Below are 20,556 nucleotides of genomic sequence, written 5' to 3' on the forward strand. Positions count from 1 at the left end.
CCACACTTATGTGTGTACATAGGATAATACGGTAAGCTTTGTAAATGTTTCCTAGTAGGGAATATATTCCAGGCAAAGGAAAGAGCATATGCAAAGAAAGCATAATATGTTCTAATTTCAAGTGGTATTTTTGTCTGGATTATAAAGGTCCTGGTGAAGAATGTCAAAAATGTTCAGAGGTCTAAACAGGAGCCAGTGCACAAGTCACGGCAAGAATTTTGGATTAAGTTAGCTGGTCTAATTAGAGCATGCCATTTAGAGTGTAGTGAGAAGTTTCCCAAAGAGAAGGTGCTAGCTCACTGTCTGAGAACTTGAATGAGTTGCTAGAAGATGCTTGACCCCAGATTTCCATAGGCTCTGTCTTCATTGGCATTGAGGAAGAAACCTGAAAGGTGCTGAGTTACCAACTATGGTGCATAAATGGTTTATCTTGACCTAATAAGATTACAAGGAAGGCATCTTCAGTGGTAGACTGCATTATCATTTCCTCTCTGTCCTATAAGAGGATGATATATCCTCAACCACAGCTGCGTCTCTTGCAGCATCCCTGCCCTGAAAAGAGTATACATCCTGTAAAGGAAAATTTTAAATCTCAGGACCTCCCAAACGTCTTATGCAAAAGGAAGCTTAAACCCAGAGGAGGCTGAGTCATTGCAACACCCTCTTCCAAAGAAATAGCTGTTACCAATGCATCAGCAAGATTCTCATGGAAAGGTAAAAGCCTCAGGCACCTGCAAAGGGCTGCCCCTCCCAGATCATTCACAAGCAAGTAAATTGCTGGTCTTGCCTCCGATAAACAAGGACATGTCAATTGTAACTTTAGATCTACAATCTGAATCTAGCTTCTCAAACTCCACATTGATAATGCTGATTACAAGCTTATTTTTCCAGGTTTAGAACAAAGTCAAGACTCATTTCTTCAACTTACCCAGAGATGTCTGCATAAGTTACTCTTTCTTTACTCACTTTTTCTCTTCAGAAATTTACCTTATCTTATCTTATGGAAAATGTAGATTTACTGGGCACTAACTAAAGTCTCATAGAAATGTAACTACTCACCTTACTGTTCCTCTTCCTATACGCCTTCCTCACTTTTAAGGAAATGTACAAACACTAAACTTCCTAAAAACCTCATCAGAAAAAGTAGCCACAGTTGTGTCTGTGGCACATGTTTTCCTCGGATGCATTCTAAAGCTGGCTTAATAAACCTCCGTAATTGAGACATGCCTCAGTCACTCATTTTGGTTATCATCCCACTGCGTTGATGTTGGGTTTGGCTTGAGACGTGCTTTGACCAGAAGAATATGAGTAAACTTGTACACATCAGAGCAAAAGTATGAGGAGGCATCACTTGTTTTTGTTCTTTTTTCTTCTCCCATAAGAACTGCATGTCGGCCGGGTGTGGTGGCTCAAGCCTGTAATCCCAGCACTTTGGGAGGCCGAGGCGGGTGGATCACAAGGTCAAGAGATCGAGACCATCCTGGTCAACATGGTGAAACCCCATCTCTACTAAAAATACAAAAAAAAAAAAAAAAAAAAAAAAAAAAAAAAAAAAATTAGCTGGGCGTGGTGGCGCATGCCTGTAATCCCAGCTACTCAGGAGGCTGAGGCAGAAGAATTGCCTGAACCCAGGAGGCAGAGGTTGCGGTGAGCCGAGATCGCGCCACTGCACTCCAGCCTGGGTAACAAGAGCGAAACTCCGTCTCGGGAAAGAAAAAAAAAAAAAAGAAAGAAAAAAAAAGAACTGCATGTCACAAATCGGGTCTGCTCCTTGAGCTTATGTCCTGCCATGCAGCAGCAAGGAAATGCAGAGCAAAGCTGCAGCAGCTGACTCACAGTCCCAACACATAACGTTAAGTGAGAAATATGCTATTATTCTAAGTCACCAAGACAGTGTGGTTGTTACTGCAGCAAATCTGCATGACGTATCTTCAAAGACAGCTCTTTAGATTTCATTGCTAGCCAAACAGGAAAATAACAAGCAAAACAAAACAAACAAAAACCTCTGCATGGGATAGCTATACATGCCTACGGCTGAGCTTTCATCCCGTGTGTCAGTTCCTATGATTTTGTAATGATTGTCTGGAGGCTATGACAAGAATGTTTGTGTAGTCATTTTCAATCTCAACAGAGAAAATTGGCATAATCAATTATTAATGTCTGCCATGAGCATGAAATTGAGAGGTGGTGACACAGATGACGTGTTTGCTGGTCTAGAGTCAACGTCTCCCACCCTTCTAGCCTTTCAAAGAAAGAAATATTGTTTTCCCCTGTATCCATCATCTTTTCCCGGATCCTTCTAAAGATTCGTTCCCTCTCACAGGACTCTCACACCTCTGGTTGCAGCAGCAGAGAGGGTGATGACAAATAAAGCTGGCTTTTTTCCACCACTGATAATAAAGAATCAGTATAAATATTTGCTTTTTTCTCTCTCTCTCTTTGGATGACCTGCCCATGTGCTTCCCCATCTGATCATTCCTTCCCATGCTTCTGAAAGAAGTGGTCAGTTTTACTGATTCTCTAACCAGTCTTACACAACACACACACAGCTCCTCACGTGGCTGAAATGAGTATTGGTATCTTCCTCAACCCTAGCAATCCTCCTAGCTCGCTCAGGGCTAAGCTGGGACATAAAACTGTGGACCAGGGGCGTATTTCATGTGGTAATCAGGCACCTGGCATATGCCTCATTCCTTCTTACAAAGATCTACCCTCCAACCTCTCTTACATTGCTAGAGCGCCACCTAGAGTTCACTGGAACAAATTTGGTTTCCCAGGCCCCCCCCTCCCTTAACTTGCTATGAAAAGGGCCACATTACAAAAGAGGAGGACAGAATAAGGAAGACAGAAGAGCAGTAATTTTTGCTGTACATTTCTATGTGCTAGGGTGCTATTCTAGGAGAGTAAATGCTTCACTTATCCATATAAGGTAATTATTATCCCCATTTTACAGATGACAGTAGCTTGCTCAACAAATGGAGCCAAGGTTCAAAACCTGGACTTGCTGACATCAATGTGGATGTTTCTTCTATTATGCATACTTCCAACTCTTAATTTCATTCAGCACTCCTAGATTTCAGGACCTTCTATGACTCCCTCATAGAATATGTCAACCTCAGTAAAGAAAATTTGTCTGCATAAAACCTAAACACATTTATCTAGACATTTCCTATCGCTACTTTTCCATGTCTTTTTCTCCTGTGCCAGATATGTACTAAGCATCTGTTGAATAAGTAAATGACTAAATGAATGAAATGGTTTTTTTCTTGACTCCTTGAAACCCTTTTCAAAATTCACATACCCAGAATAGCCACAGCCACACCTGACTACTCCGTTACTCTATATTCCCACCTCGTGAAAGGTCTCCTATTATGCCCCCACTATCCTATAAATAAGCCTCATATTACCACAATCCATGCATTTCTAAGAATGAAGTGATTGATTCAAAGTTAAAATTATTTAGGACATTTCCTATGCAAATGAAAGCCTATGCAAAACCACTTTCCTTCAAAAGAGAAGTCATATAATTATCTGAATCATCATTTATTTATCTGCTTTATTGAGCTTGATTTCCTAATACTCGTGGTTTACATTAATTAATGTGTGGGTATCTATCTGTATCTATCTATCTATCTATCATCTATCTATCTATCTATCTATCTATCTATCTATCTATCTATCTAAATATCTATCTATTTATCTAAACACACACACATTAATGTTAATTTTTCAGTGACTCACAGTTAAACATCTGAATTATTTTTTTCTGGGACTATGTGCACTGTTTCTGTAAGAATGTGAGCTCTGCAAGGGCAAGTACTAATTTTAAAATTGTGTTATAATCTTCTAATGCCCACTGTAATTTCTTCAACTATCTCATTAAATGTTTATGACTGACCAATGATTCCTCCTCTTTTCTAGCTATTCTCCAGCAATTTCTTTGAAAGAAATACTAATGAGCAATTAAATGTTAAAAGGGGGCAAAAGAATGAAGAGTGGATTTTCCCAGAAGGTAATTATGAAGTACCTACCATGTTCTGGGAATCACATGGGGAGATGGGAGGACATAGTCTCCGGCCTCAAGGATATTGTCTGGTGGGATAAACAGACAATTACAGCACAGTATTCTGGGTCAGCAGAGACCCAAAGATATCCTACACTTTGAAGAAAGGCAAAAATGACTAACTGCTAAGGTCTCTAATTACTGAGATTCCTCCTGAAGTAATGGTAAATGCTATAATGCAATTATAATAAATATAATGCAATTACAATAAATGTCTGTTGAATCAAATTAAATCAAATTGATGTTTCGCTCTCCAGAAGCTCAAATATAGACCATGAAAAATGGAAATGCCATTATTTAAAAAACAATTCAAGGCTTCCTAGTAAGTTATCCATAGGGATATTTCAGAAGATTTTTAACCCATTAGAGTCCTTAAGAAATTCTATAAGCTTGTGCCCTACTCAAGTGGCCTTCTCATCTGATGAATGGATCCTTATAGAAGCTTCTTTAGAATATTCTCAGACATCTGAGGTAAAGACCTGGCAAAACTAGAATGATTTTTTCTGCCACTGAATAACTTAAGGTTGATAACAACAACTCAATGTGATTGATAGCAGCCACAATTCGTGCTAAATCATTTCATATAAAAGTATGGCCCCCAGCAAAGCGTATCTTTGAATGCTATTTTCTCAGAACTAGGTATATCTTCTGCCTCTTTTCTTCCTGCTAAATAAGTTCTTTGACAACAAGGTTGTGTCTTTCTTGTTGATAATGGGATGAATGAGTGAGTATATGGTAATTGAATGCATGAAAATGAATTTATTAGATGGTTCCTCAGATAGGTCTGAAGTTTTGTGACATTTATAAATTTGTACATTTCACCAGCACTCTACACATTGAGCAAATGTATTTTTTCTTTAATTTTCACTTTCTGTTTTATTGCTTTATCATCAGACAAGGAAAGCATGTTTTTATAGTCATATTAGAAAATAAAAATAAGCAGCCAGGCGCAGTAGCTCATGCCTCTAATCCCACCACTTTGGGAGGCTGAGGCGAGTGCATCACGAAGTCAGGAGATCGAGAGCATCCTGGCCAACGTGGTGAAACTCTGTCTCTACTAAAAATTCAAAAATTAGCTGGGCGTGGTGGCACACGCCTACATTCCCAGCTACTTGGGAGGCTGAGGCAGGAGAATCGCTTGAACCCAGGAGGCAGAGGTTCAGTGAGCCAAGACTGCACCACTGCACTCCAGCCTGGTGACAGAGAAAGACTCCATCTCAAAAAGAAAAAGAAAAGAAAAATAACCAACATTTTAAAAACCAAAGATTTCACCACCTAGCATTAACGAATATTAACATTTTGTTTCAGTCTTCTTCTAGATTTTTCTATGCAAATATACTTTTTAAACAAAAATATTTTTCTGATATATATACTATTTTGTAACTTACATGTTTATAAATAGCAAATCAACATATTTTATGTCATAAGTATGCATGTACATCCTTATCTTTAGTAGTGACCAAATAATCCATTGTGTATATCTCAACATTTGTTGAACCTATACTTATTATCCGGCAGCTGGGTTGTTTCCACATTTTTAGTATTTTAAACAACATCGTAATAAATGTCTTTCTACATACAACTTCTTATAGTTATTTGAGGTTTTCTTTAAAAATCAGTAGCATTGCTGGGCCAAAGGGAAAATCGCAGTTTAAAAGCTCCTGGTGCTTATGCCTGAATTTCACACTGTAACTGCTTTATACAACCACTGTGCCAGTCCTCCGTGTTAGCATTTTATAAGCTTAGATGACATATAAAAAATTAACATGTTTATTTCCTACATTTAGTGCACATTAGAGTGATTTTGTAAACCTTGTTTATGTGTATAAAAGCCGAATATGTAATGGTCGAGAAGCAGGTTTCTCAAGCCAGATTACTTGGTCTCCTTTGCTGGCTCAGCTACTCATTAGTTCTATGACTCAAACAAGTTAAAGCGCTTTCTTGTGCCTCAGTGTCCTCATCTGGAATACGATAGGATTAAAGTATCGATTTCTTAGTGTTGCTCTCAGAATTACGTGATTTGACCCATGAAGGGGACAAAGAACAGTACCTGGCACAGGTAAGCATTCAGTAGATGCTACATGTTCTCTTGTTTCTAGGAACATAACTAAATTAATTTTTCAGCTTTTCTTGCAATTAGATACATCTATGAACCTAGACTGTGAGATGAATTGATGTATGGCATTTACTGGCCTGGCTCATAAATACCTTCAAGACACGATTCTCATTCATTTCCTTGTCAACCAGCAGAAAAGAAATCACCCAAAGGACCTAGAGCAGGTGGAATCACAAGACAGAAGGAGCCCGGATCTATGAATGGCTCTCTTCTGTGGAAGAGAGCCCCACCCCCACCAACCACATGCAACTAACATTCACCAGTGAGAAATAAATGTATATTGCATTGCATTTTAGATATTTTACTGTTCTTGTCATACCAGTGAGCTTTTCCTGACCAGTAGAGTTGCCTATTGTTAATCATTTATCACACACTATCCGTTTTTTAAAAAGAGAATTTTATTTCAAAATATGAAGAATGGAGAAGTAAAAAAAGTTTAGGACTTGAAATCCAGTGTAGATAATCTACAGCTTGATAATATATGAGTCCATGGGTCATTTGTCTATCTAGAATGCATATTACCCCACATCTTTATTTCTTTATGTTCCCCATTCCGGCCCTAGGCTACAGAGGTTAATCTCAATACAACTAAATGTATTTATTCAACTTACAGACACAGATTCCTCATAATCCCTCTTACACTGACCATTGAATATCAGAACATCATTTTCTTACATTACTAAATCACTTAGGTCATAAATACCAAAGTACAAGCTGAGGAAATCCAGGAGGAAACATTCTTTGGGAAAAAGAGAACTACTCAAAAGAAATGCTATTGCATTTTTAAAAAAAAAAGTTCCCCATAATGATTCTGCAGTTCTGCAGTGTCTACAGGAAAGTCATACCAAACAGAAATATATTTCCCAAGTTTTCCCCTTGAGGATCCTAGACATGAAAGAAAAAATGCTCAATTTGAAGCATTGTTCATTTTACAAAAAATGTTATTTGTTACCAAAGGAAGGGAAAAGAAGGTTACCAAAAATAAAGATTTTGAGTGTGTGTGTGTGTGTGTGTGTATGTGATTTTATGAGCTTTCAGGCAAAAATTTATTCAAATATAAACCATGAAACACTTTCCACATGGTTTATTTTCTAAGGTTAGAACTTCCAACTGAAACTAGCTGGAATATTTTTCAGAGTGTTTCGAGTCTCCAGGGACCATGAGACATTAAATAACACTATCAAATGTGTCTTTCTAAATATAGACTTAAAGGGCTCTCCCCTTACATTTGCATCATGCTCCACAATGAGTTTTCTGTGTCGGAAGGTATTGTCAGTCCGTCCGAACTGACAGGAGGGGACACTGTAATTCAGAGAGATTAAAGGTTCTGTCCAAGGTTACCTGGCTGGTGCCACAAGGCGATCCAAGTAATCATCCACTAAGTGATCTGCAGACTTCAGTTTTCACATATGAATTTTCTGAAAATGTTCAAAGTGGCAGCTATAATCAAGTTAATCAATATAAGTTATAGATGTGTCCATGAGAGAAAAAAGTAACCAATAGATACATTTGGCCTAATCCCAGCTCGCATCATAAAAAAGAACAACTAAATTATCTGTGGGCAGTAGGTTAAACCCAATTTCGGTAATTCCAGTGCAAATGCCAGAAATGCAAAGTGTTTATCATTTCCTACCCTAAAAGCATACCTGTTTCAGGAAAGAGTAAATAAAACACATGTATAGACTAATAAAGTGATTTGAAACTTTTAGTGGTATGATTTAACCACCATATGTATTCCTGAGAAACAATGTAACTACATAACAAATATTTATATACATATTTAAATACCATTTCCCATTTATTTTCATTATTCGATTTGAAGTATAATTCTTTAGAAAGAGAAGAGTGGCTAAGAGACCTTTTTGTAAAATCACACAAATATAACACAATTGTAAATAATCATGCATTTAACAGAAAATTATACTTTCCTGAAAATGTATTAAGAACATTCCAAAGAAAATACAAAGTAGGAATGCAAAGTAAGAACTAAAAGACATTTCAACCTGTTTCACTGTGGAATTTTTACGGTCAATTGAACAAACACAGCAACAAAACAACAAAAGAGATAGAAATGCTTTTCTGTTCTGCATCAGTTTGGCAAATGTGCTTCGAATATTCTCTTTATTAGTAAGCATGCCAGTAGAAAACAGAATTCACCCCAGAAGATTCAAATAAAGACACTTTAATAAAAGTGCTATTTATGAAAGTATGGTCAGGGTTAACAGAATGAAAAGGGAATGGTAAAACTAGGTAAATCTTTGTTTTTCATATTTAAAAAAAAAAAAAAGAGCACAAACACCCAAACAGTAAAGTCCGTGATAGCTATTACAATTAGCCTTTCAATTTTGTTTTGATGTTTTGGCAGGTAAGGTTAAAGAAGGCTATGAAAGCTACATTTGGTTACCTCATCTTTCTCAGTGTTATCACCAATATCATCTTCCTCATCATTATCCTCATAAAACAAATTCCCAATCATTGAGTGCCAAGGGCCTGGCATAGGCTTAACTGTTAAGAAAATCAGTCTCAAGTTAGTAGTGGGAAATGGAGGGAGAAAAAAAGAGGAACCCTGAGTCGAGGGCAGGTGAAGGGCCTAAGAGGCAATAAAGAAGAATTCATGACCCAGTGCACCAAGGCAGTGATAGCCAGAAAAATCAAAAGGAGAAACTGAGGCCCAGAAACTCTCCAAAAGGAGGATCCATGGGCTGTGAGGAACAATTGTGGTTGCAGAGGCAAGAGTGAAAACAAGAAGACAAATGGCCTTCTGAGATTCCAATCCCAGATACCCAGAGAAATAGTGAGTACGTTAGCAGCTAAAAGAAGAGACGATGTTAGAAAATAAGTTGGAAATGGAAGTGAGAAACAAAGAGAGCATTTCTGATCTTCCTCAGAATAAGAACAGTAGCTTCGTCAGACAGACTTGGATTTAAATCTTAATTCAGCCCCTTACTAGTTGTGGGAAATTAGGCAAGTCTCAAGAGCCTTCATTTCTTACTCTGAAAAACTGTCCTAATTTTAGTGCCTTCTTCAAAGAGTTTGGTTTTGGTTTTTTTAATAGATTTTTTTTTTCTTTAGAGCAGTTATAGGTTTACAGAAAAATGAAGCAGAAATCACAGACATTTCTCTTAGACACTCTTACCCACCCTCTTCCACCACCAATTTCTTCTGTTATTAACATCTTACACAAATATGGTAAATTTGTCATAATTGATGAGCCAATACTGATACATTATTATTAATGAAAGTCCATAGTTTACACCAGGGTTCACTTTTTATTTTGTACATTCTATGGATTTGGACAAATATATGCCAGGTATCTACCATTACACAAAACAGTCATACAGGGCTTCAACCCTTGGTGACCATATTTTTTTTACTATCTCTATTTTTCCTTTTTCAGAATATCATAGAGTTGAAATCATTCAGTATATATAGCATTTTAAAATTTGCTTATTTCACTTAGTAATATACAATCAAGGTTTATAGAATTGCTTGAATGTCTTTCCAAAATAAATATTCAACAAATGCTAACCATCATTACTATTAGCAGCATTATTATTTTATAAATGTGCCATTTCCCTAGGGTATCAAAGAGAAGATCACACATTTCTCTAGAATCATGAAGGTCTTTGCTAGTTCCCTCTGTCATATTTACTTCCTCAGCACCTTTTACTTCCAACTTCTTCTTATTTTTGAGATGGAGTCAGTCTCACTCTGTTGCCCAGGCTGGGGTACAGTGGAACAATCTCAGCTCACTGCAACATTGGCCTCCCCAGGCTGAAGCAATTCTTCTCCCTCAGCCTCCCGAGTAGCTGGGACTACAGGTGCTGGCCACGACCCTGGCTAATTTTTCTATTTTTAGTAGAGATGGGGTTTCACTATGTTGGCCAGGCTGGTCTTGAATTCCTGACCTCAAGTAATCCACCTGCCTTGGCCTCCCAAAGTGCTGGGATTACAGGCCTGAGCCACCACACCTGGCCCCAGCTTTTTTGTAACGTGCATTTCACTTGTAGTATACTTGCCCAATTCTCTGCTTCCCCCAAAACTGACAGCTTTTTGAGGACACAGACCACTTCTACTCTCTGCCTGCTATTCTATTCCAAGCATTTAGCACAGTGCCTGGCAGGTGCCAGGTGCTCCTTGAACATCTACAAAGTGATGAATGTTTGACATGGTGGCCTGAATTGAAGGTACAAAAAGATGCAGTCTTGGGGGAATGAACAGGAGGGAAGGGCTGTTATGAGACCATATTCCCATGAGTGGAATAATGGTGAGGACTCAGTACAGTTCCACAGACACAGACACAGGGACTCAGGTGCTTTCTACAGGGAGTCTCTTCATTTAGATTATTCCCTAATCTCAACTCATAGCAGGTAAAATTTCTACATAGCAGGGAAGGTCTTAAATGAATTTAGATAATATATTTAAATATGTTACTCAAATATGTAAAATTTAATATCTAACCATTAACTTCGGGAATTGCTGTTACTTGCTGAAGTCCAATTCAGATCAGAGTTAATTTCACTCTAATTTTCTTTTACGTGGAAAATAAATTTTGCCTATCCACAGTTCTACCCAGAATAAAATCAGCACTGCAGTTTATGAGTCTTCTTCAGGATTTACTCCACATAAAATGAAATAGAATTGTTATTTTTAAAATTTATATTTCTTCTCTGACTCATTTCCAAAGTATTCAAAGCATCTCTTTTTGTTCTGGCACATTTTCCTCTTTATTTTTATTTCAAACTAATGGTAATGATACTTCATTGACGTCACTATAGCAAAAAGATTAAGGGAGTTTTCTTTTAACTAAAATGCTTCTTTAACCCACTACAAAATTCTTAAACCTAGATACTATGTCCTATAATTAAGAAATGAGCTTTCCAATATGATGTATTTCCATAGATTTAGATTCAATGCCAAGAAGCTACAGTTTAAATGTAATAGTGTCCAACAGTAAAACCCATAAATCCTCAGAGACCAATTTTAAATACATTTGTATTTCAGCAAGAAATAAAATTAAATGAAGATATCCTCTTATTCCTTCTATCTGTTACCCTCACTTCCACCCAAAGTAAGGCAGACACAGAAAGAGAAAGTGAGCAGATAGAAGAGAGAGAGAGAGAGAGAGAGAGAGAGAGAGAGAGAGAGAGAGAGCGCACATTCATATATAAAAAAAAAAATTACCCTGGGTTTTGCTGTGAGAACTTTGATGTGGTTTTTCCGGCTAGGCCAGCTCCTCTGAAGTCCAAAGCAGTTACAATTTCATTCCCTAGGGTGCCCGCAGTTAACTGAAGAGTGAGAAAAAGAATGAATGACAAGGTCAGGGGCCCTGATTAGGTGGCTCAAGCCTGTAATCCCAGCACTTTGGGAGGCCGAGGCGCGTGGATCACGAGGTCGAGAGATCGAGACCATCCTGGTCAACACGGTGAAACCCTGTCTCTACTAAAAATAGAAAAAACTAGCTGGGCGTGGTGGCACGTGCCTGTAATCCCAGCTACTCAGGAGGCTGAGGCAGGAGAATTGCCTGAGCCCAGGAGGCGGAGGTTGCGGTGAGCCGAGATCGCGCCATTGCACTCCAGCCTGGGTAACAAGAGTGAAACTCCATCTCAAAAAAAAAACAAAGAACCTTCCTAGCGGCCCTGAAGGACTAAGGATGACTGCAGAGGGCAGGAAAAATCCTTCTGTTGATTCAAAAGAAATGGAAGTTCAGTAGATTCAAGCAGCTCTTAAATGTAATAGTTAACAGTACAGGCTTTGGAATGAGACCACGTATTAGCTGTGGGGACTTAGGTAGTTCATGTAATCTCTCTGAGCCTCATTCTCTTCAGCTGTAACTGATGATTCTTCCTCTCATGGGACTGTGCATGTCAATATAAAAAGCACCGTGGCACACAACACATTTTTGTTTTTTCAATCAAACTGCCTTCAGCTAATCTTTGAAGAATCCTCTGGAAAGAGAACAGGGGAGGTCAGGGAACTCCCAAATTGTCTTAAATTGGGACACAATGAAACAGATCAACTGTAGTTATGAGAAACTTGAACTGGGAAAGGAGATTTTACTCAGAATACACAAAATTGAGGTGAAGAAATTAGATTAATAGCAATAAATCTGGTAAATGGGAGGATTACTGAAATTCTCTTTTATCCTAATTAATGTCATGTATTTTTCTGAGAAAATCAAAGACAATAACCCCTACCACCAAAAAAGATAAAATAGAGTATGGCTTCTGACAGCCTCGACTTCAGAAGTGTGGGGTTTAGAGGAAAGTTTTAAAATCACATTCACCGTTTTGTTTATCTGATATATTTTTATTAAGTACTGGGAATATAATAGTGAATCAAAAGACACGGTCTTTGCTTTAAGGCTCTTATACTCAAATGGGGGGAAAGAGTATAAATATATAGTTATACAAATAAAAAAAGTAAAGATATTGTAACCACTCTAAGATAAAAGTGTGGTGCATTAATAGGTATTCTAGTTTAGAGTGAGAAAGACTCTCTGGGGAAAGGCAATTTCCTTCCTTCCTTCCTTCCCTCCCTCCCTCCTTCCCTTCTTCCCTCCTTCCTTCCTTCCTTGCTTCCTTCCTTCCCTCCCTCTCTCCCTCCTTCCCCTTTCCTTCCTTCCTCCTTTCCTTCCTTCCTTTCTTTCTTTCTATGGCATGGGCTCTCCCAAGGCTAATCTTGTGATAAAAGCTTACGCATGAATAGTTTATTTAGGAGCAGGTATGAGAGACAGGGAAAGAGAACGAGAGCCAGCACAAGGTTACATTATCAAATTTGCCACTACTCCAAGAGACTGAAACTGCCTTTGCAAAAATGATAACTGAGGAAATTATGACAGTGAAAAAGATCAAACTGAACAACTCTATCTTGCTTCTAACCTTTAATCTGTCCTTGTTCATTCCTGGGCATAGGCCAAACTAACCTAGGGAAGAAATTTAATGTATGGTTTGACTCTGAAACAAAATTGATAATACCCTTTTCCTGAAAAAATCTCTTCTTGCCTGGGAACCAGTCTGCATTTGCAGGACTAACAAATTAGCTACAAGATTAGAAATTGTGGTTTAGGGGTTATGCAGCTTCTGGCTGCAAGAGTCCAAACCTATCAAATTGCTCCTGTGGATAACATCACTATTGTAAAACTTCAGATCAGTGCTTGAGATATTTTGCAGATCCTTCACTGGATTAATCAGCTGACACCACCCAGATTGGTAATCCGACTTAATTAGTTCTGTGATCTCACCCAGGAACAGAAGACAGCAAGAAAACTTCACTGTCACCCCCTCTGACTCCATCTTCAACACGACCAATCATCACTCCTCGATTCTCGAGCCCCTATCCACCAAATTATCTTTAAAAACGCGATCCCATTGTTCAACACCTACCTATGAGTGAGAACATGCAGTGTTTGATTTTCTGCTCTTGTGTCAGTTTGCTGAGAATGATGGCTTCCAGGTTCATCCATGTCCCTACAAAGGACGCGAACTCATCGTTTTTGATGGCTGCGTAATATTCCATGGTGTATATGTACCACATTTTCCCTATCCGGTCTATCATCGATGAACAATGAAAACACATGGACACAGGGAGGGGAGCACTACACACTGGGGTCCGTTGGGGGGAAATGGGGGAGGGATGGGGGGGTGGGGAGGTGGGAAGAGATAGCATGGGGAGAAATGACAGATACAGGTGAGGGGAAGGAAGGCAGCAAACCACACTGCCATGTGTGTACCTATGCAACAATCTTGCATGTTCTTCACATGTACCCCCAAACCTAAAATGCAGTAAAAAAAAAGAAAAAAAAAAAAAGAAAACGCAGATAATAAAAAACATAAAAAAACAAAAAACAAAAAACAAAACAAAACAAAAAACTCGCGATCCCCAAATGCTGGAGACTGATTTGAGTAATACTAAAACTCCAGTCTCCCACATAGCCAGCTCTGCGTGAATTATTCTTTCTCCACCGCAATTTCTCTGTCTTGACAAATTGGCTCTGTCTAGGCAGCAGGCAAGGTGAACCCACTGGGCAGCTACAAGACAAGTGGCCGCTTAGGCCACAGTGCCAGCTGAGAAGTCTTATGAAACTCCTGTTTGCACCCTCTTCGGAAGAACAGAGAAAGCGTTTGTGTATGGTCTTCTGTCCTACATTGCTCAAAGGTTGCTCTGTGTATGCTAACTTCCCCAAATCCTGGGTTGTACATGCATGAGTGGCTAGTATTGAATGCCAATCAGGCATACCCAGGTCTGCAGCAGAGAAGTCCCTGGGCAAAGCAAGAAGTATAGAGAATGGTTTCCAGTCAAGGTGCTGCCATTTGCACACACATAAAGCTGTCCCCCAAACAGAAGCTGGAATTAGAAGAAAGGGCAAGAAAATCTGACACGGACCAAACAAGTGTTCTGATGTACCTCCTGTCTCTGAGACATCCTACATTCTAGTTCAGATTGGTCACTCAGTAAGTTTTTACCATGTCTCTTTATTATACTGGCCTCAGCTAATCTGAGGCCAAAACTTGCTAGTGGTCCCCTGTTACCTACCTAAAAAAAGGGCCAAATTCTTCAATAAGTAAAGGAATATCAACATTTAGAAGGTAGCTAGAATCACAGGCATTCTGAAGAAAATCATGACTAATATACCTTGTGAAATATTTAAATGTATCCAACAGTAGAGAAATAGTTTGATAGATGGTAATAAAATATAAAATAGCTATTAATAATAATTCAACAAAATCATAAATGTAGAACTGCTCAGGATGTAATGGTAAGTACAAATGCAAAATTTCTATGTTTTCATTCCTCTCTTTGCCCCCCTTTTCTTATTCTTTGTATATGTGTTGGGGAAAGAGGCCCTTGGTAAAACAGAATAAAGAGACAAAGATGCTCATGTTGTTCTCTTTGCTTAGATGTAGTTTCTCAAATTTTATACGACAGGTTGGTTTTATTTTGTAATTAAAAAATATTAACTTAAAATCATAACTATAAAAATGTAAAATGTATTCCCATAGAATGAGAAGCCAGCTCTGAGTTAATATGAGATGCAAATCTGGGAGTCAGAAATATCACCGCTCTAAGTTTATTCTTGGCCATTCTTTGTAAAATCATGTAAGTTTGTCTGCGCTCCGGCATTGTCTCCTTATCTTAATGCCCAGGGAGCCAAACCCACTGAAGCAATAATCAGATGCCAACAACTAAATTTCAGATGGAAATGTCTCAGGGACCACAGTAAAAATGTTTAGTGCCAGCCTATTATTTGAGGCTATCACGTGTTTCACTTACATAAGCTCAATAAATACTATGCTGATGTTTGTTGAGATTTAGAAGCTTTTTTCCTCCTATTGCTGTCAGCATATTTCCTGCACATTAATAAGCATCATATTTTATATGAAATACAATATGACCCTTTTTAAAACAAATTACAAAGCCACAAATTAGCTACTTGCTGAAGAATAGAGAAACTTAGAATTCTCCTGTCTTTGCCTTTGCACCAAGCGCAAAAGAGATGAAGCTCATTGTTTAACATGCCCCTTCCAGTACAGAAGTTCTTGTTAGTCAATAACTATTTGCTGTCATTTTTTTTCTATGCTTCTGCAAATTCTAAACCTTTTCATTCTATTCATTACTATTAGTTGATAAGGTTAATTTGGTAGTATTTGGGCAGTCTGAGCCTTACACTCAATTTTGAATATTTTGAATATACAATACTGTTCTATAATTACCTTCTAAAATCCTCAGAGGATCAGACAATGGACTGGTACATTCCCATCGTCTATTTTCCCCTTTTAACAATGAAAGTCAAAATCATCATTTTTTTTTCTTTCTAGAATTTTGTCCATTTCAAATAGAATTATACTTTTTCTTCTCTACATAAATCTAGAAATATTGCAATGGTTGCCAGGAGAAATAAATTACAGTGTTAAGCTACAAATCTGTAGGTTTAAAGGTTCACCTTCCTTCAACATTATTTTAAAGAGAAAATACTATATTTCAGCCAGCAGAGAAGACAGGTTCTTGGTTTTATTCTGTAGTATTAAGCTCAGTTCTCTGTTTTGTAATGCCTAAGGGAATATTATGATTCTTTCCAGAAAAGAGACATGATTTTAAATCCTTGTGGAAGGAGGGGCAATAGGGGAGTGGGAAGGTGCCATTCCTTGGTCAGTATAGTCTCTATACCTTTCTTTCTTTCCTTTCCTTCCTTCTTTCTTTCTCTCTCCCTCGCTCCCTCCGTCCCTCCCTCCTTTCAATTCGTAACCAATTGCAATCTGCATACAATTTAGATGAAGACATTTAACTAAAAAACCAAAACCTAAATTTTCTTTATAGATCTAGAATTTTTCAATGATGTTGCCATTGTAACATGCAATTTGGGAAGGCAATATTATTGGATAAGGTTTTATGTTATTTCAGGAGAGAAATCACTACTCTTTAGAAGTGCAATGACCAATGTTAAAAGACATTCTCAATGTTAAAAGCACACGCAAACAACCCTCATCAGTATGAACTATGTGGGTGCAAGAATCAGGTTTGTAATATGCACTATTTTGCTCAAAGGAGCTCCACCTAGTATATATATGACTTGATGAGTATTTTATAGTCAGCAACACATTAAACATATTTGTAAGGAGCTTATTCTGTGCCAATGGTTGCCAGAATTCAGAATTTCCAACTTCATTCAAAATGCATTCGAAAGTGTTTGAATCAAGCCAACAGCATCAAAGGGAATCGGTGTTAGTATAAAACGTGGCTAAAAAGAAGCTACAGACTGACCAACTTGCAATCTAATCATTGATATGAAGTTAAGAATATTTATGAAAAAGAACTTGAAGTTGTAGATCATGTAGGCTTGATCTGAGGGTACCAAGAGACTTAGATAGATAGGTTAGATAAGAAGTGGCAAGAGATAATGGTTCATAAGTGGAATAAAGATGTTCAGATTTTTGAGATGGAATACAAGTGCTATGCAGCGATTAGGTAATGACATTGGGATATTTTTCATGAAACACTGTTAAGTTTTAAAGTGGATATAACATAGTAAATGGAGCAAGATCTTGATAAACCCAAACAAAAATAAAACAAACAAACAAATGTTAATGGTGATCACTTTGGGGAGGTTAGGTTATGGGTACAGTAATAGTTCACCTTTATATCTGCAGTGCCTGGAAGAGCAGAGAAAAAAACATTTAGTAGGTACTTACTTTCATTTTCCATCCAGTTTCTGCAATGACACACAATGCCTTTGCAATCAGACAAAAAGAAAGTTATTTTAAAACATATTTGCTTTTGAAATGAAATAATTACAAGGAATGATAAAGAAGAGATGACATAACTATCCACAGCTGCTAGATAACTTCCCCCAGTCAGATGTACATCTAGATAAAAGATAAAGTATAAGGGAGAAATCAAGAAAATTTTCTTGATCCACCCAGTAGTTTTTTTATCTTGAAGACATTATAGGCAAGTCTCCTTTAGATCAGCGGCAGAGAGCAATGGAAGGCATACTCCGGACTGGGATTGTGTCCAGGCGTCCCCAACTGAGGCCATTTATCCGGCCCCCCGCCGCACTTCAGGAAGGGGTACCTCTTTCATTGGTGGTCAGTGAGAGGAGCACAGTACATGGCGGCCCTCCAATGGTCTGAGGGACAGTGAACTGGCCCCCCTGTGTAAAAAGTTTGGGGATGCCTGGATAATGCTATCCATAGTATTATGGTATTATGAGCATAATAAATTATTATTTTCAATTATTTTCCTAATTGTAACTTTAAGCCAGAAAGTCAATTATTTTGCATTTTCAGAATACACAATAGCATCATAGCTGACCCTACTGCTCAAGCAAACTTTTTAAGTGGGCAATGAGCCCAAATTGCTGTTCGAATATTCCACCGGACTCTTGCCCTCTGTAGCTGCGCTCCATGGGTTGAAAACTCTCAGGGGTCTTGAACTCAGTTTTGTAATGATTTATAACTAAAGTAATTTGCAGGAGCTATAAATATTCTAGAAGAGGAGGCTGCCTGGTGGTCTTCATCATTCCAACCAGGATAGCAGGCTATTCACCTCAACTGGTGATGGGTAGTCAAGCACAGCTGTAACATCTCTATGTGGGATCAAGAAATACTCCCCATTGTCTTTTGTAGATTATTTGAGCCCTGGACACCTTTGCCAGAATAGCTGGGCCTCTTTTCTGCATTTTCTATCTCTAGGCCCTAGTTTTGGTTATGGATATTGCACCTTGTTTGATGCCCATAGTTTTCATTGACAACCTTGCCTCTTCCTCAGCTTGCCTCATCGAGTGACACTTTAACCTCTAAGACAAACAACCTTTAGCCTGGGAGTCCATCCTCTGCCTGGACAGTCTAGCTAAGCTCTCAGCTGATCTCTATTGACCTTCTCATCTCTCAGGGGTTCATGTGTGAATAATTTCCTATACTTTGTCTCTTGTCTAAACTTTTCTGGTGTTTGACCCAAACCCTGAAGCACCTTCCTTTTCTCTGTAGATAACGCTCAGCTAACCAATTAACTATGCAGACAATACGAAATAGTGCTGTTTTTTTCGGAGTGATCCACACCACCAGAATCAGAAATGCCTAGAGACTTGTTACTCAAAATCTGGCCAGAAACATTGACATCACCTGGGAGCTTGTTACATATGCTGACTCAGCTTCCACTCTAGACCCCCTGAATCAACAACTCTAGAGGTGATGGATGGGAATCTTGATTTTGATAAGCCTTCCTGTTGATTCTTATGTTAAAGTTCAAGAAAACCTGTCTTATGCTTGCTAAAAATGTAGATTCTCTGGCCCTGTCTTAAACAAAAATCTGCATAAATAACAAGTATTCCAGGTAATGCCTTTCCATATCAGATTTAGATTTGGGCTCAAATGCCAGCTCTGCCTCATGCCATCTGTGCAATCTTGGACAAAGCTATTTAATTTCTCTGTGCTTTGATTTTTCTCATTTTTCAAATTAAAATTTTTTCATCATAGGTTTATTGAGAGGATTAAATTAGATAATGCCTGTAAAGTGCTTAACATAATTCCTAGTATAAAGGAAGCACTAATAAATGTTTGTCTTTGTATTATATTAATGTTTATCAACTTTAATGTGTTAATGTGCTAGCCTTTTTCCATATACAGGAAACATGTGCACTTTTAGTGACAGCTTCTGATGACAACACCTTAGATCAAAGAAATAACCCAAGGGGGAGGGAGGACTTGGGAGTTATTTATTGTTTAAAAGGTACAGAGCTTCAATTTAGGAAGATGTAAAAGTTCTTAAAGTGTATAGTGATGATGGTTGTACAACTATGTTCACATACTTAATATACCTAAAAATGATAAAGTGATACATTTTATGTATATTTTACCTCAATAAAAATAAATAAATAAATACATGCACCAAAAAGAATGGTTAAAATGGTAAATTTTATGTTAGATAAATTTTACTATATTCTAAAAAAAATTTATTAAGGAATAACTCTTAGGACCATCATTCAAGAAAGCATGTTAAGATTGATAGAAACTATTAGATGCAACAGAAAGAGAGAAAAATGATTGGTATTGTCGAAGCTTCGTGTTGCACTAAATTTCTTCTGGATTTGAAGAAAAATAGAAAGTTGGCAACTAAGTATTTCCTGTGCAATACCAAATTGCCAAATCTCATTTTCTTACTGCAATATTAGCAAAGGAATTGTAGGATTCCCAGAGAGATGATAAACTAAAAGCAAACCTTTAGGATATTCTATTGAGGTGGAACCTGTGGTTGACTATTCACTTAAGAGGTGCTACCACAGAGTGGGAGGAGCTCTCATGGAATACTTATGCTGGGCAAGACCCATTACAACATTATCTTATTTGATTTTCATAGTCCTTTTTTAAGGGTAAGTATCAGACCTAGTTTATAGATGAAACAATCTGAGAAAGACTAGGTAATATTCCTAGAGGTCATACAGATAGCAATTTTAAAAAGCAAAGTCAGGCTTTGGGAGAAGATCGGTCTGTCATCCATACTTTTTCTCCTTTGTATTCATCAGGGCTTCCCAATATGGAAACAAAAAACTCTCATAAGAATCCCTACAATTCATGGCCTCAGGACGTAATCTGTCAGGCATCTCCGCGGTGCCTCTGTCAGACTCTAAGTCTCCCTTTCTGCATCACCTTGTAGAAGCCATTCAACAAACTGGGTAGCTAAACTCTTAGAGAAGTAGGCATATGACCCCAACTAGGCCAGTTTGGTCTTCCATCATTTGGACACAGTTATTCCTCCAGAGACAGTCATGAACCAAAGCCAAGCCAACTAAAGTGGTAAAGTGTAGTTTCTAAGAGAGTAAGATCTAAAAATACAAAACAAACAAACAAACAAACAAACACACAAACTCAACCTGCCTTTG

General features: G+C 38.0%; 1 protein-coding gene across 13 annotated transcripts in view; it reads right to left on the bottom strand.

Moving 5' to 3' along the window:
• Positions 1-20,556, bottom strand: part of PRELID2 (PRELI domain containing 2) — a 631,123-nt gene that overhangs the window by 71,158 nt on the left and 539,409 nt on the right. Inside the window, exon 14 of one of the 13 annotated variants that reach the window (XR_012512522.1) lies at positions 11,364-11,467. The exons of the other annotated variants lie outside the window; for them this stretch is intronic. The gene's annotated coding sequence lies outside the window, so the exon portion shown is untranslated. The remainder of the gene's footprint in view (positions 1-11,363; positions 11,468-20,556) is intronic. 13 annotated transcript variants of the gene reach the window in all.

This window comes from Saimiri boliviensis, chromosome 1 (assembly GCF_048565385.1).
Source record: "Saimiri boliviensis isolate mSaiBol1 chromosome 1, mSaiBol1.pri, whole genome shotgun sequence".
Taxonomy (NCBI): Eukaryota; Metazoa; Chordata; class Mammalia; order Primates; family Cebidae; genus Saimiri; species Saimiri boliviensis.